Source organism: Teleopsis dalmanni, chromosome X (genome assembly GCF_002237135.1).
Source record: "Teleopsis dalmanni isolate 2A chromosome X, ASM223713v2, whole genome shotgun sequence".
Classification (NCBI taxonomy): Eukaryota; Metazoa; Arthropoda; class Insecta; order Diptera; family Diopsidae; genus Teleopsis; species Teleopsis dalmanni.
The window spans coordinates 3494441-3511661 of record NC_051848.1 but is presented as its reverse complement, the minus strand read 5'-3'; the positions used below and the strand labels follow the sequence as shown (position 1 = coordinate 3511661).

Below are 17221 nucleotides of genomic sequence, written 5' to 3'. Positions count from 1 at the left end.
AAAATAATTTCTTTTTGTTTGTGAAAACAAACATCATCCCACATATGATACATTCTCCAATTACAAATTTCTTGCTAATTTTAACTTCTGTTGTTTATTTGAATAAAACTAAGATAAAATATCATAAACCAGAATATGTAAAGATTCTTGGGAATTAGCTTTTCAACTGTGTGGGATCCTGTGTAATCCAATCTAATTACTTAAAAAGAAAACAAAATTTCTCTGGAAAATGACAGCTGAAGACAATAATAAACAAGCGCATTTGTGACTATAAAAAGCGATGAATTATTTAAATATTTAATTTAAATATTGCAATTATTAAATATCCACATCGATTTCGGCTTAGATGCTCAGAATTTTTTTTTAACATTAAAGAGAATTAAATAAATTTTCCACCTAAATAAATGCTTCTTCATTTTGTATATATTTAATTATTGGTTTTGATTGATTTCACAAAAGCAAATATTGATTGCTTTAAAGCTCTAACATTTTTATTTTACGGTCTCTGGAAATACACTAAAGTTTTTCCTGGAAACGTGCGAATTTTCGCTACGATGCTACGACGCTGTGTGTGCGGGAAATGGTGCATATATAATTCAATGAAAATAATACAACAAAAACAACAACGAAAAATCCAAAGAAAAATTGAAACGTTCATGTTTAACTAATAAATTCAACGGCACCTAACTCTGACATTAGAAAAATATGAAAAAGTAGACAAGAGAAGCCGATAAAAAATATTGAAAAAAAAGTAAAATTATATTAAAAACATAAAGGAATTATTAAAAATAATAACTCAGTAGGATAAGCACGTCAGAAGTGCAAGACAGAAGAATGAGGAATAAAACGCCATTGCACAGACAGAATACTTGTGGAATGAAGCAAGATTAATTCATTGAGTTATTAAGAATTTTGCATTTATTTTGTTATTGTTTTTGTTGTTGCCGCTCTTACTTATGTATCGTTGTTGTTGTTGTTGTTATTGTTGCTGCTGCTGTTTTATTGTTGCTTTCATAAGCCAGCGTAAAAACTTAAGTCATGCACAGGCATATTCTCATGCATGTGTTGTACATGCATGTGTTGTACACACAAACATACATACATACAACACTTGCTTATTGTTTTTCTTTGACGATATTGTAGTTGTTGATTGTGCTAATTGCACATAACAATACAATTAGTTGCTCTTAATGGAAATGCTCCAATAATATGAAGTAAAAAGCAGAGGTGAGAGAATCTCACTACCAGACATACTACACACTGAAGGTCAGCAGTTTTTTGTTTAATTGTTATGTGAGGAATTGCCTAACAGTGTTTTCCACAATGTTTTTATATTGTCTTTTTTTTATTTTTTGTTAAGTAGGAACACCAGAACAAAAACAAAAAGAACAAAACCAAAAAGAACAAAAACAAAAAGAACAAAAATGATAAAAAAAAAACAAAAACCATAAAAAGAACAGAAAAAGAAAAACAAAAAAGTAAAACAAAAAAAAATGAAAACACAAAAAAAAACAAAAAAAAGAACAAAAACAAAAAAAAAAAGAACAAAAACAAAAAAAAAAAAACAAAAAAAAAAAAAAAGAACAAAAACAAAAAAAAAAGAACAAAAACAAAAAAAATGGAATTCTATCAACAAAAAAAACAAACTAACATAAAAAAAATAAATTTAAAAAAAAAGTAATAAACTATAATATTAAAAATCAAAGGAAAATTTAATTTTAATTTGAAAATCAATGGCCCTTATTATAATATAAACCCTACCCCGTAATTTGGTTTTTCCTACATTAAGAGAGTTTTTGTTAAAAGTTTTTAAGAGATAATGTACAAAGGCCTATACTATCGTGGTATAAGAAAACCAATTGCACTTAAATTGCAAATTTCACGGAAATAAATGTTGTGAACGTACACTATACCAAGACCTGTTACTGACGCTATACCAATATCTAGTGCTCACACTATACCAAGACCTGTTACTGATGCTATACCAAGATCTAGTGCTCACACTATACCAAAACCTGATACTCACGCTATACCAAGATCTGGTACTCACGGTGCACTAAGATCTAATACTAACGCTATACCAAGATCTGGTACTTTCATTATACCAAGACCTGCTACTCACGCTATACCAAAATCTGCTACTTACGATGTACTAAGATATGGTACTTACGCTACACCAAGATCTATACCAAAATCTGGTATTCAGACTATAACAAGATGATCTATCAGTCATGCTACACCAAGACCTGGTACTCACGCTATACCAAGATCTGGCATACATTCTATAAATAGCCATTATAAAATATGTACCAAATAATACCAACCATATAATAAATCAAAAATAATAAGGATTGACAAATATTTATTATTAAAAAAGTATATAGAAACGATCCCCTATAAAACGCATACAAATAAGACGGATTGGTATCACACGACTGGAAAATTGTGATTGTGTTTGTATAACAGGGGAAACACGTGCATTTCTTCAAAAAAAATATTTATATTGTAACTGCCATACAAATTGTTGTCATGTGATAATTTAAGCACAATTATAAATGACAGTTATGTTAAATATAATAAGTAAGACAATTGCTTAATGCTATTAACGGTTTATATATTTGTATAATCTAACTCGTATAATACAGATTCATAAATATAACATAAAACGTATCTACCAGGTTATAGTAGGGTCTATTACTTAGAATTCATCATTTAGTGAAAACAACTTTATAATGATACTGTTCTAAGTAAGCTATCACCAATACAAAGCTAAGTGTTGATAATACGAGAATAAGTTTTTTTTTCTTTTCTGACAATAAAGGTTTCATTCAAAACAAATACGGACTCTCGATATTCCACTACCATTTTTGTTGTCAAATATATAACAAAGTTATATATATATTATATAAAACAAAGATATTTATTTCATATAAGAAAGTTATATAGTATATATTTCACTCAACCATATACACATCTAAAATAGACATAAGATTTGATATCAGCATACCAGGAAGGAGTAAAAATACATTCACAAAATATAAATCCCGATAGATATTAGTAACATCTTAACGCCAGGTTTTTTTTATTACAAAAATTAATAATACAACAGAAAAGGTTTTATTAATTATTTAATAATTTTTTATATTTAAAAGGTAATTGAAAAATAATTAATATACTTAAAATCTATATACTAAAACCATATGTAAATAAAAATTAATGTTAAATCTATTGTTTATGTAGATTATTTAATATTTTTTTAATGCTTAAATAAATACTCTAAGGATGACTGTAGTCGATATATATAGGTGAATTAGCTAGTGTGACCAATTAGCCAGTGTCAAAACAATAAATTATAAACAAATTAATTAATTAATTTTTGTTTAAAAAAACCAATTGCAAATTATTTTACACTACCAAATAAAAATATCATAAAAAATGTTGTAAAAATATTTTAAGAAAAATATGTCTGTTTTTTTTTGTGATATTTGCGAAATCACAGCTGTTTTTATAGTATCATAATAAAAAAATTAAATATATTTAAAAATTTTTTTGTAAAATATTTGTAAAACAAAATTATCTTATCAAAATATATGCCATACCATAAACCCATGTGTTTTTCAACCCACCTGAGAGAATATATATGTGTACTTGTATAAAGTTTTAATTTATATATGAAGATTATAAGGATTATTCATTAAATTAAAATGCATTAAATTAAACAGAATACATTTCTATGTCTTGGTTAATATTAAAAATTAAACTCATCACGTACTTTTTTTTCCAATGCTTGGGCTAAGGAAATATTTCCTACAATTCAATTAACTGTATGAGTCTGTAAACGCCTACTTATCAAATTACTTAATTGAGCATAACATACCATTCTCGGGTTTCATCCTGATTCTATATATGTGTGTATGTATATGTTTCTAAGTTCAGCTACTAAATCGTTATAGCAATATATAATTATGGCTTCAATTAGCTACTAACTTTGAAAACATTAATTTAAAAATATTACAATATTATTTATTAGTTTGATATAAATTATTAATAAAATGAATGAATTGAATTTATTTAATAATATTTTATTCATAATTGAGAATTTTTATTCACTTAATAGAAATAAAGAAATCTTAACAAATCGATTTTATAGGCCTTCTGACCCACATATAGCAATTTCTAGTACTTATACCCACTATTAAATATTCAAGTCACATCTAAAAAGGAATTGGATCTTTCATGCCCTTCTTAAATCTTTACAAGTACATTTAAAATTTTTCCAGCCGACAAATCGGACAGACGGTTATATAGACCTACAGGACGAAGAAAAGGGTCTTCGGTACCTATACGAGTAGTATAATATTAATTGTTTCTTTTTTTAAAAAGTTATCCGTAACTATACGTGAGTGTGAGTGTGAGTGTAATATAAATTGAGTTGTTTTAATAGTACAGAAATTTTGGCACCTAAACTTAAGTGTTGTGATGCTAATCTACCCCGGGACTAGATCTAATGAAATCTAATGAAAATAAATAGCATTTTTAGTAATAAATAACGTAGCATTAATGTATCTCGTAACCGTAAGTACGGCAATATTGTGGTGCTTTTCTAGTCCCAATGCTAATCAGGATCGGGAATAGAACTATAAAATTAAAAGATCTAAGAAACTGAAAATAAAATGAAGAATAATCAAAATATATACGTATATATCTTTATGTATAAAAAAGAATATGAGTAATATACAAATTTATGGAAATATAACTTTCTAATAAAGAATGGTATATATTTTATAAATACACATTAAATGAAATACATACGTATATACAATATGGATTACATATACGCAAAATATGAGTTTATATTGAAATCTATAATACTTTATAGAAGTAGTATCTTTAAAGTTTATATACATATTTATATAAGAGACTCGTATATTTATAATGATAAAAAAAATATTATAAATCATTCTTACTCGTATTATTATTATTATTATTTTATCTCTCAATGTACTTAAACTTAAGTATTGGTTAATTTCTAAATAATATACGGTAATCATACTTTTTGTTAAGAGCAAATATAAACAATTTCCATTTTTTAAGTACAGACCAATAAAAAACAATTCAAAGCAAATACATACAATTCTTTTTTTAAAGGTACCCGTAATTGTAAAATTTATTTTTAAAGATTGTTGACCTTCATAACAGTAAACTTAATCGGAAACAACAATGGACATATAGAAACAAAGAAAACAATAACTAGTATGGAGAGCAAGTGAATCATCATAAAATAAAACGTTCTTCGCTTACTGTTAGGAACAAAGATAAATTATGGTTCTGATTGATTCAATGAACGGAAGCAAATTCATTTGAATCTTGCTGAGCACAATGGAAAAATAATATGTTAAGAAAATATCACTTTTGTAATTTGTACATATTTTAACAATTAGTGGAAATATAAAGATTGAAGAGATTGGAATAATGGATAAAGTATTACTAATTTCTATGTACACGGTGTTTTCGATTCGTTCGGCATAAAAACAAAAAGTGATTCATTAGTTCAAGAAACGATAAAAAAAATCTTAGTCTTATGAAGAAGGTGCAGCATCAATATAAACTGAAATACAGGATATTAAAACTAACACAATCTAACAAAAAAATTTTTAGTTGACACATTTTTTTAGATATCTCAAAAAATAATTTATTCTTTAGTCCAATTAAATTTTTTGTTTTTTTTTTTTGATTAATTGGATCTTTTTAAATCACTTTGGAACATTTTGGATCACTTTGGATCATTTTGGATCATCTTTTCAAAAAACTGCTTTTTTTTAATCTCAATTTTTGAAAACCAAAAAAATCATAATTGTACTTGATTCGTATATATGCATATTATTTAATACCTTATCTTGTGAATATTTTTTACCAAAATAATTTCCTTTTTTCAGTGGGTGTGATTTCTTGCAATCCACCTTAAAAGCGAACTATCCATTGATTCTTTTAATACAAACACCAAATTTATCTACACATTTATATGTTTATTGAAAAAATCGGTAGGTATTTTACTTTAAAAGCCAATTTCATGAAAACGGTGCATACTAGATGGAAAATTTTTTGGTAAAATTTGAAAACCGTTTGATTACGGAATATTACTATAGTTTTTAAATACTGATATTTGAGTGTTTCTGTCTATGCAGATGTCTTATTGCGTTAATTTATTTCGAAAGATCCAAAATCCCATTTAATAATCGGTTTTGTTTTTTAGGATTTTAATTTATATTTCGATCGTATTTTTTTGTATATTCCTATAAGTATTTCGGCAAATTCTTTTAAGTTATGATAATTAATTTCCTTAGATATTTTCTTAATGTTACAGATGAAACAAAGTGTGTTCTTACAGATAGATTGCCCATTTCCTACAATGGGCAATTTGTGATTCAAAAGAAAACAAACCTGTTGCATGTGTCACAGATAATAACAAACAATTGAAGCACAATTTTCAAATTATGATTGTCTGAATTTACGCTGCAGTGATATGCACAGAACTGCATTTATAAATCGAAAGAGAAATAGAAGGAGAGATATAAAACTTTTATATAAGTTTTGGTAGACAAGCGTTTCATATCCACCAAGAACTTGCTTTGCTTCACAATTTATTATAAAGTTTATTAACTTTTTGTGTCAGTTTACAATTTAATTTGTATATTTTCCACCCACTTAAATAAAAGTGCATTTTTATGGAAGCACATTGAGTGACTTCAGTGCAACGCGTGTCAGTAAATGTATATACTGCATGTGATTGTATGTGACTACAACTATCTACAATTTTTCATGGATATATAATTCTGCATGTACACACACAGAGAACTTTATATCCAAAATGCAGACCCAGCATCTCTATCTATATCGCACTCTAAAGCCAAACATGAGCCAAATTGTATTCTGTGTATGGTATTAAATTTTTCAAATGAAATATTGCAGTTAATACTCCGGCAGATATGCATAATTAAATAAATTACACAAGCATGCAGATATTTACAATACTCCGGGACTAGAATTAATGGAATTTTTCTTCCACTTTACACGTCTTGTAAACGCACCAGGAGTTCAGTACAACATTATGGCGTTGAAATGTTAAAATGTGGGAGTTGCAAAGATAAAAATGTATATAAAGAATTAAATTAAAAACTGAAATAAATATCTCAGAAATATACACAAATTAAAATGCTCAAATTTCATCATTAAAAATAAATATAAATGCCCATTCATATAGAGATATAAGTATAACAAGTTATTTTATTTATGTAAATAAAGATTAGAATTTTAAATTGCTTTCTCCGTTTGTTCAAGTAAGAGTGAGTATCTGTAAAATTTGTATCTGAAAATTTAAAGAGGCGCTGCTACTCCTAACGCAATCCAAGAGCAAAACAACATTTTGTTTTCGTGTTTGCTTACAGAAATCAGAAAAAAATCAGAAAAAAATCAGAAAAAATCTTTAAGTTGTCATGTGATTTGATACAAAATATGTGAGAATTTCTATGAGAAATCTAAAAAGATAACAAACAATGTAAACTGAAATACTTGACTCCGAGCAAAACGATTTAAAACAGTTTTTTGAAATACTCGTACTAATTTAAAATGAATTTAAAACTAGTTTTGGTTTCTTTTTTTAATTAGCAGTTAAAAGTTTAAATAATCAGAGGCGTCATTTCTTTATTTTTTTAAAAATGACATTAAATATAAATAATAAAGTATATGTATATATATATAAATTTGTATATATATATATTAATCAAACAAATTTGGCATATCTGCATTATATACCAAGTGTGAAGGGTATTAAAGATTAATCAAACACCGATATAAATTCATCTAATATTCACACTTTTTTCACAATTTTTTAATTGTTTATTTATGACAAAAAAGTAACAAATGTATCTGACGCCGTCACTGCAATTGCTACTAGTATAATAGCGACTTTCACCTTTCAACAATTAACATTCTATGACAATAGCGACTAAATGGAAAATGGGGGGAGATGTAAGTTATAACACTAAGAGTAAAAAAAAAAAATAAAACAAATCTATTGCAACCTCAAATTTCAACTTTTTGGAGTGCAGTAGACTATGAATTGCACTTGCACAAAGCAAATATTGTATTGAGATAAAACAAAATAAAATAGATGTACGATGAAAGCAAAAGATACACTGTAAACAATATGCAAATATGTGTATTATTATAACTTGCATATATTACTAAAGTGTTTCTTATCAAAGTATGTATTTTTATTCTCTATATTTTTATAGTATTTATTAATACAGAGTATGTTATTCTATTATCTATTAGAGTGCATATCAATGTTAAAGTATTAATTAAAAAAAATCAAAACAGTGCTCACAATTATGGTATACTGATGGGTCCAAAATAGAAGATGGCAGTACGGGAGCAGGAGTTATAGGACCGAAATTCCGCAAAGCAATTGCAATGGGAAAAACTGCATCCATATTTCAGGCAGAGGTCCATGCCTTAGAGATATGTGCAAGAGAATGCATACGAAGGGGCACCCGAGGTACCAAAATATGCATCCTTTCACATAGCCAAGCAACTCTAAAATCTTTAGCAAAATCCTTATTCCAATCAAAGTTGGTCTGGGAATGCTTTCAACTTCTCAACACCCTAGCATCGAGGAACTATGTTACTCTTATGTGGGTACCGGGACACGAAGGGCATGAGGGCAATGAAATAGCAGACTCCCTAGCAAAGAAGGGTGCATGTACTCCTTTTATTGGTCCAGAGCCCTTCTGCGGGGTAACAAATAGCTTCACAAATAGCTTATTATCCGAACGGGAGAAACAACATCTACTTGAATACTGGAGAGCCCAAACAGGCATGCGACAGTCAAAATGATTCATTGATCCTGATCACATCAAAGTTGATGCTATCCTTGGCCTTAGCAGAAACGATATTAAAATCTATACTGAACTTCTTACAGGACACTGTACACTTGATTACCACATGAAAATTATAGGTGTGGTAGAAAGTGACTCCTGCCGACTCTGTCATGAGGAGAAGGAAACATCAGAACATGTTCTATGCAACTGCCCAGCGGTTGCAAGACGTAAACTCCATTACCTTGGAAGCGGGATATTAGTCCCAAGTCAAATAGGTAAAATTAAGTCCACAGCAATTACAAGATTTATAAATAGTCTAAAACTGTCCTAGTTGGGCCTTTAGGCGCACAATAGATCTTTTAGGTCGGGGTGCTTCAATAGCCTATTACTTGAATAAAAATAAATAAAAATCAAAAGTAGATTCTAATTTTCTCGAAAGTTAAAGAATTATAAATTATGCATAATGATATTATTATGACCAAATCATTGAACACTATAAAGATCACAATACAGGAAAAAAAACATTCTAAACCAGCATAGATGTACAGTTAACAATCTACCCATGCACCCAAGTATTAACTTTCGTTAAAGTGTTCTGCCCAAACTCTGTCATATACTGCCATAAATATTGTATATATTTATATATAGAAAAATATTATAATAATTATTTATAAAAAAGAATTGTACAAATAAATAGGAATAAGTAGAGAACATTTAAAAAATAGAAGAAAATGTCCAATTTAATGAAGATTGTCACAAAGAAATTTAAAACCACTCTTCTAAATTTTTTAACGAAAATAATATAATGTAAAGAAAAACAAATTCTTGGGTTCTAATTGTCTTACTTTAAAATTTTGGAAAAATCTTACATCAGTCGTAAAAAAATTAACGAATTAGTTAAAATTTAATAATAGCTACCATATAAGTGGACAAGTTTCTATATGGAGAAGTTTTGGATATATTAATGTACTCCCTTCAAAAAGTTATAATATTTAGTATTTATTATTATTAGCAATACACTTTGCATTATAGTTTAAAATAAAACCGATTTGATAAGCTTTATTTACTTTACTGGCTTTCTTTGCAAACATTAAATCTCCAAATAGAACACTGTGAGATCAACACTGGTAGAGACTGCTGAAACCCCCATTCTCTACCTCAAATGCATATTCTTATCAAAAATATATTTGGATTTGTTAACATTATTTTACCATACTTAGTTACTTGTTAAACATATAAAATTAAGCTGAATTAAACTAAAATCAAATGTTATTATTAAAAGTTGTAGCGATAAGATTTGATTTTAATATAGCAGCTATATAAAGTTTTGGTTATAATCTAAAAAACTTTTATTACTTTTATTAGTCGAAAACTCTCTGCAAAGTACACTTAATCGAAACTAAAACTAATCGTTATACGTGATTTCAGGCAATATCCAATTGTTGGAACCTGTAGCACGACCCCAATTAAGAAAATTTTACATTTTTCTTTTACTCTAAAATCATTATTTTGAAAACTTATACTAAATAGTTTAATAGTCAAAAATTGCTGAAAGTCGAATGGAGATGGAATGTATAAAGATGAACAACGGAGAGCGTTATCTGAAATTAATTTAAATGTATTAACTTATTGGGTAGAACTTAAAACTGTCCATATATGACAAACCTCTTATATACAATTAGATATTAAAACCGTATTGATCTTATTAAAATCAACTATGGAACTCCTCCGGTTAACAGTACATTACCGAGGCTTCCGAAATAAAATACACTGAAAATGCTGATTTATATAGTGATCTCAATAGTTTAATAGATTATATAAAAATATCAAGAAACGTTTTTTTCTTTAGATCTTTTCTCAGATCTTAATAGATAATTTTAATTTAATAAACCCTGTTATCTTTATCGAAATATAATTAAGAAAAACATATTATTGTATATAATACCTATATGCATTGTATAATTAAATAAAAATATTGCTCTTTGATTTTGTTGCTTGTTGTAATAACTAAAACCATAAAGTTTATAAAAATATATAATTTTTTAAATAAAAACAAAAAACAAAATTTAACGAGTTACTTTCTTATCGCAGACAATAATTGAGTGTTTATGCTTTGCAACATTGTATAAATTAAATATATATATATAGTATGTGACAAATCAAGTAGAGCATAGATAGAGACACCGGAAGGATCTAATGTGTGAATCACGATCGTAATCACAACAAAAAATATTTCGAAAACAGTCGTTTTAATCGTTTAAAAATAAATAAAATTTTATTAACGAAGAATGACTCGTCGTCTTTGACAATTTTTATTAAAATTAATTTAAATTTATTGTTTATACAAATATTTTAGATTTATTAGATGTAAATAAATCCGAAACAATTGTATGATCAACACAATAATTCAATTAAATTTAAAATTTCCTTGCTACATAATATTTTATTATTATTTAATTTAATTTTATTTTATTTTATTTTATTTTATTATTTTATTTTATTTTATTTTATTATTATTTTATTTTATTATTTTATATTATAATTATTTTATTTTATTTTATAATTATTTTATTTTATTTTATAATTATTTTATTTTATTTTATAATTATTTTATTTTATTTTATTATTTTATTTTATTATTTTATTTTATTACTTTATTTTATTTTTATTTTATTTTATTATTTTATTTTATAATAAATTTGATTTCAGCGTCAATATGACAAAAGTGACTATTTTTACTGTAACAGAAAATGGGGTATTTAATAAAAAGTATTTAATTCCTGGTACTTGCAGTCTCAAAAAATTGTTTACGAATAATTAAATACAAGAAATATTTCCAACACCACTGATGAAGGGTATTTGGCAATACTCGAAACAGCTGTATGGTCAGCCAAAAATTCAATTTATTAAAAATTATATAACAATAACTTTTGTTGTTGTAGCTCACTACTGTTCGAAACTTCTCTATTGTTATTTTATTTTAATTTATTATTATTAATATTTTTATTTTCATTTTTATTAAATAAGAAAATAATAAAAACTTATAATAGAATTGCAGCAGAATACCACAATCTTAACATTGGTGTTGTATACCAATTGAGTGCGGAGAGAAAAGCTTAATTATCTGAAACGTCGAGTAGTAACGGAACGTAGACTCGATCGTACCTAAACCAAACCTTAACAGATCTTTTGTACTCCACACTTTTTTGAAAACAATATAAAATATAGTGAAATAGGAGTGTATGAACTTGGTATCAATGTACTCTAGAATAATGTTTATTAATCCCCAGTGCGTGGTATAATCACAACCGATTTTTTTTTTTATTGGTTTTAGCCTTTTTTATTGTCTCTTAAAACAATTTTTTGATATTGATCCTTGCAAAACTATTGGATGTTTTTCCGGTCACATTAATTTTTTTTTAGGTTAAGGTACACTGCTCTAGAATCACGTCAGTATAATAAACTATTTTCAAACGAAAATCTATGTTTTACGGCCTCTAATAAAATTCAAGATATCAATCTATCAACTAATTCTAAAGCAGTTGCTTAGACTATGGAATTTTATTTATTATTGAAATTTATTAACTGAACACTTAAATATAAATAAAAACAAAAAGTAATTAAACAAATAAATACTTTGATGTAATGTGAAACCAAATTAATAGCTTTTTTTGCATTCAAGTGTTTCAAATATTGAAAATATTTTTTTTTTATAAATAAATAATAAGAAATAATGCATAACAAACGACGTAAAATAGTTAAAATTTGATAACTTTTTATGAATCATAGAAAAACACGACGTCAGCTTTTTAAAAAGTAAATTTTTTCGGTGGTTAATGGATGATAACAAACAAAAGGTGTTCCAGTAGCCTAGCAGCAGTAGTTAAAACAAAAAAAAAAAAAAAAAAAAAAAAAAAGCAACAACAACAACAGGTACCGCATTAACTTTTCTTTTTATTTTATTTTCTTTATTCTGAAAGGCGGGCGACATTTGAACAATTTAACTTAATTTAATTTAAACCCTAACAGCTGACAAGATGCGTCACTGCAAGACAAAGAGCAACAGAATAAACACGATTCAGAATATAAGCAACAAAGCATACACGCAAAAAAAAAAAAATAAAAAACAAAAAAAAAAACAATACAGTCAACAAGTGCGGCAATTTGGTAGCATTTTTTTTTTCTAATTTTTTTTTTTAATACTGACTTTAGTATTTGCAGTAAATAATATAAGCAACATAAATATTGTTGCGCAGTGTTATTATAATATTAAGTGACATGTGAGAGAAAAAAAACAGCAATACACTGCGAGAAGAGGTAAACCAATTTTTGGTAATTGATATTTTAAAAAATTATGATCATACAGTGGTAAAAACGCAATTTTTAAGAGAATTTAATACTGTGTTTACACACACAATTATAAAACCTCAAAAAACGGCATTAATTGCTACACAATTATCAAGTTAATTGCCTTAGTGAAAACCTACTGTAACACCCCAGCGCTAATAAAGCGCACCGATCCCTTTAAGAGTATCCACAAGTTGCTCGGTATTAATCGGTAGTGATAAAATGACAAACGTCAGAAGAATGCTCCTTTTGAACGCTTTCTTGAGAAAATTATAAATTCACAAGACCCTAAAAACTGATTTTGTTGTATATAAAAACCAGGGTTCGTATTTGCTCACTCATGAGCAAGAGCCAATTCTTATGTGAGCCCAAAATTGGCTCAGGAGCGTGAGCCCAAAATTGGCTCATATTGAAGAGCTGCTCACCATCGTGAGCCTTCAAGTTGCTCATATTGAAGAGCTGCTCATGAGGTCTCACGAGTCGAGAGCTCACGAGCTTAACTGTTTAATAAAAAGCGATTTATTAGTTTATTTGCTTTATTTATTTTTATAAACGTTATATGTGAAAATATATAATTTGAAATTAATTTAGCTTATTATTATTTATATTAGAACAATATAATGAAATAATAATTTGAATTTGAAACACAAACAAACAATACAAATATATTTATTGTTTGTTTTAAGAACTTTGATTATTTCCATATTATAGTTAGTTCATGATTATTAATATTTTAAATCTTTTTTAATGACATGTTTTCACAATAAAAAAAAAAATAATAAAATCTTAAATTGGGCGCATGAGATCTCATGAGCCGCAGCTCATACTCTTGCTCACAAGCGTGAGCCCATTTATAACTTAATGGCGGCTCTTGCTCGTGAGCGTGAGCTCTGTAGTTGGGCTCGCTCGTGAGCGTGATCCATCGTATAAAAAGAGTTTTTTGCTGGCTCATGAGCCGTGATCCGAATGAGCCAAAATGATCCGCTCATGGGTACGCAAATACGAACTCTGATAAAAACATAAAATTAACGAAAAAATGTGGAAAAAAATTTAAATTCTGTGCAACAATAATAAGAATCAGCTGATGTGTACCGAATACCAAAAAAAAAAACCATCTTATCTGTTGGCTCATAATTCGTTAACTAGGTAACGTTATAGTTTAACAAGTTACCAAGCATGTCAGCATATCCCTATTGATAATTTGCTTTATTGTAGCGCATAACACGGAGCACTTGAAATGCGAACCAAATTAGCACTTTTGGTGGACAAGCCTTCTAATATGTGTGGTTCATGTATGTGTACGAGTTTACAGATCACTATAGCTTAATTATTTTAATAATGTTGGCAACACTTAAAATATCAATATTTTTATCGATATGTATAAATTTCTTCATTTATGTATGCTTTTAATTCGATATGTTTCAGTAGCTGACTATAATCTGACTATATGTAGGATAACTATATCTTACAGTAAATCTTTGTATATGCCGACTTTCAACCCAAATAAGTTAAATTATATATATATATATAGAACTTTTACTTTATAACTTTTTAACTAAAAATATAATACTCTGCATTTGTTTATAAAATTCTGCTGTAAATATTTCTCAACTGAAAATATCTACAAAAATAGGATTAAGTTGTTACAAGTTGATTTAAAGGCTATTCACATTGTTAATTCAATTTATACGGATTGAATTATTACTGTTGTAAACATATTTCTAGTTATCAGAACGATCTTCAAAAGTTAATTTCAGAAAAAGATTTTTGTTCGGTTTTAAAATACTGTGTCTTATTCCTTAATAACACATTGTTCTAATAAATTATATTTATATATGCATGTATATTATATATATGCATATTTCTTTATTTATATATTTTACTCAAACTGATCATTTATTAATTAAATAAGCCAAAAAAATACTTGTGAATCCTAGCTTAAACTAGCTGCCGATTCCAGAATTAACTTTTAAGGTGTGACTTAGAAATAGTAAACTGCTATTGAGACTACAAAATTTAAGGTAGCTGTACAAAGCTAGCTTACATCAATATTCACTTCACATATATGAGATCAAGTATAAACTGGAACAATAAAATGTTAGCAAGATTATATAACGCCAACAAACATAACAGTCTACGGGGCTCTATTCATACAGAATCCAGAATTTAGACTTTATCAAACAGTAATCGCCCCTGGATCTGTTGTTATTATCATAACTTAGTGGGACCTAGAGCATATAAAAACAACAAAACTAGCATGACAGGGATATTAAGGTTGAGAATGTCAGAGAAAAAAGTGCGGAAAGAGGTAAATCTACCGTACACTTTAAAAAAAGAACACATCATAATTTTTTTAAGAAGCTATAGAATGTTGTTATTTAACCTTTTAAATTTTTTATGTAGCATTAAAAAGAATAATATAATAATAAAGTATAATCTGTTAGATACAAATTTTAAGTAACAAATTTTAGTAATAAATATATTCTAAGAGGTTTAAAACTAGCTAGAGATGTGATTCCCATTTTTTAGTAACATTAAAAAATCTTTTACTACTCAAAACACTAATGTAATAAAAAAAGAACATTAATCTGTCTTCAAAAATATTAATATCAAGCTTACTAAGTCTTAATTTTACTAATGATTATAACGCTGAACAAGAAAAAATAAAAACATTAGGCAAGGTTTTGCGCTTTATAGAGTAACCTCATTATCATTCATCATTAAAATAAAAAGTATTAGTTTTATTAATAGTTATTGTTATATCTAATGCCGGATTATTTAGAGAAGCAAACTTTCTCAACATATGATGTGGTCTCGTCGAGTTCGTAGCCACTCGTCGAGTTCGACGACCAAGTGCTGTACAAAATCCCTAAAAGGGACAACACAAGAACAACATATAGTCTGCTTGTTCACATAGGTACAACAATAACTTCATATGGTGTAGTAGAAACACGTTGATCAAGATTGATCCTTTGGAGTTTGAAGTTGATGTGAATGTCTGAAATTTTAGAAATAGAGAGAGAGATAGAAAATTCGATCGGGTTAGGCTTCTGTTCGACGCTATTTATATCAGTTAATATTAAGAAAAAAAAATGTAATACACGATTAGTTTACATATGTTGAACCAAAGAATAAGCTTAATGTATGTCATTTGCATACTCTACACATTCTATAAGATCAACTGTTGTCGTATGCACTGTGAACACCAACAATTATTTAAAGTCACTTAAACTGTCTCTAACTGTAACCTCCTTGGTATCTGGAGGAGGTGACGTGGTGAAGAGGCTCAGTAATTGCGTAGAATCTTGGAGCGATGCCGGCGGTAACATGGTTAGGTCTAATGAGAAGTAATGAAACTAAGCGCAGTTCACAATGTAGCGTCGGTACTCATAATGAGCGTCTGTTCGCCAGGTTATGTGCGGTCTTTTTAAATGTGCCCTGTCACTGCGTGCAAAGCTTACATTGCGCTTGTAACACATTATCAGGGCTTTGCTCCCTTCATTAACTATCTTTTGGAAATAAAACATGAATCTAAACACGATGGAATTACAGTCTCCAAGTGGTACCCGTACATATACGGTGAACCCACCTGCTTCGACAGCACGCACAACGGACTTGAAGGTGCGAAACTCACGTTTAAACAGAATCTCTTCGTTAGGTACAGCTGTAACCATAGGGCCGGCCCATTGGAATGAAGATAAAATTATCTCTAAAGCATTCAAAAATGCCGGTTAATGTGTACATATATATATTTAAATAAATTATTCAATTATTTACACTCCCCATAACATTAAGAAGAAGTAGAGTTACAGAGCTATGTAATTGCTTTATTTGTATTGAATTTAAATTTTCTATGAAAGTATATTGTGTATTCTTAAAAAAAGTAAATAATTGAAACTAATTAAATGATTTCTATGGTCATTTGGTCTTATTAAGTATACAGTGAATGAAAATCGGGCACTACATGACTGCAAGTTAGGACGTTACGCATGTTT

General features: G+C 27.8%; 1 protein-coding gene across 3 annotated transcripts in view; it reads right to left on the bottom strand.

Moving 5' to 3' along the window:
• The window catches only part of LOC119689674 (ras-related protein Rab-5A), a 28775-nt gene that overhangs the window by 10277 nt on the left and 1277 nt on the right, over positions 1–17221 (bottom strand). The gene's annotated exons all lie outside the window — the stretch shown is intronic.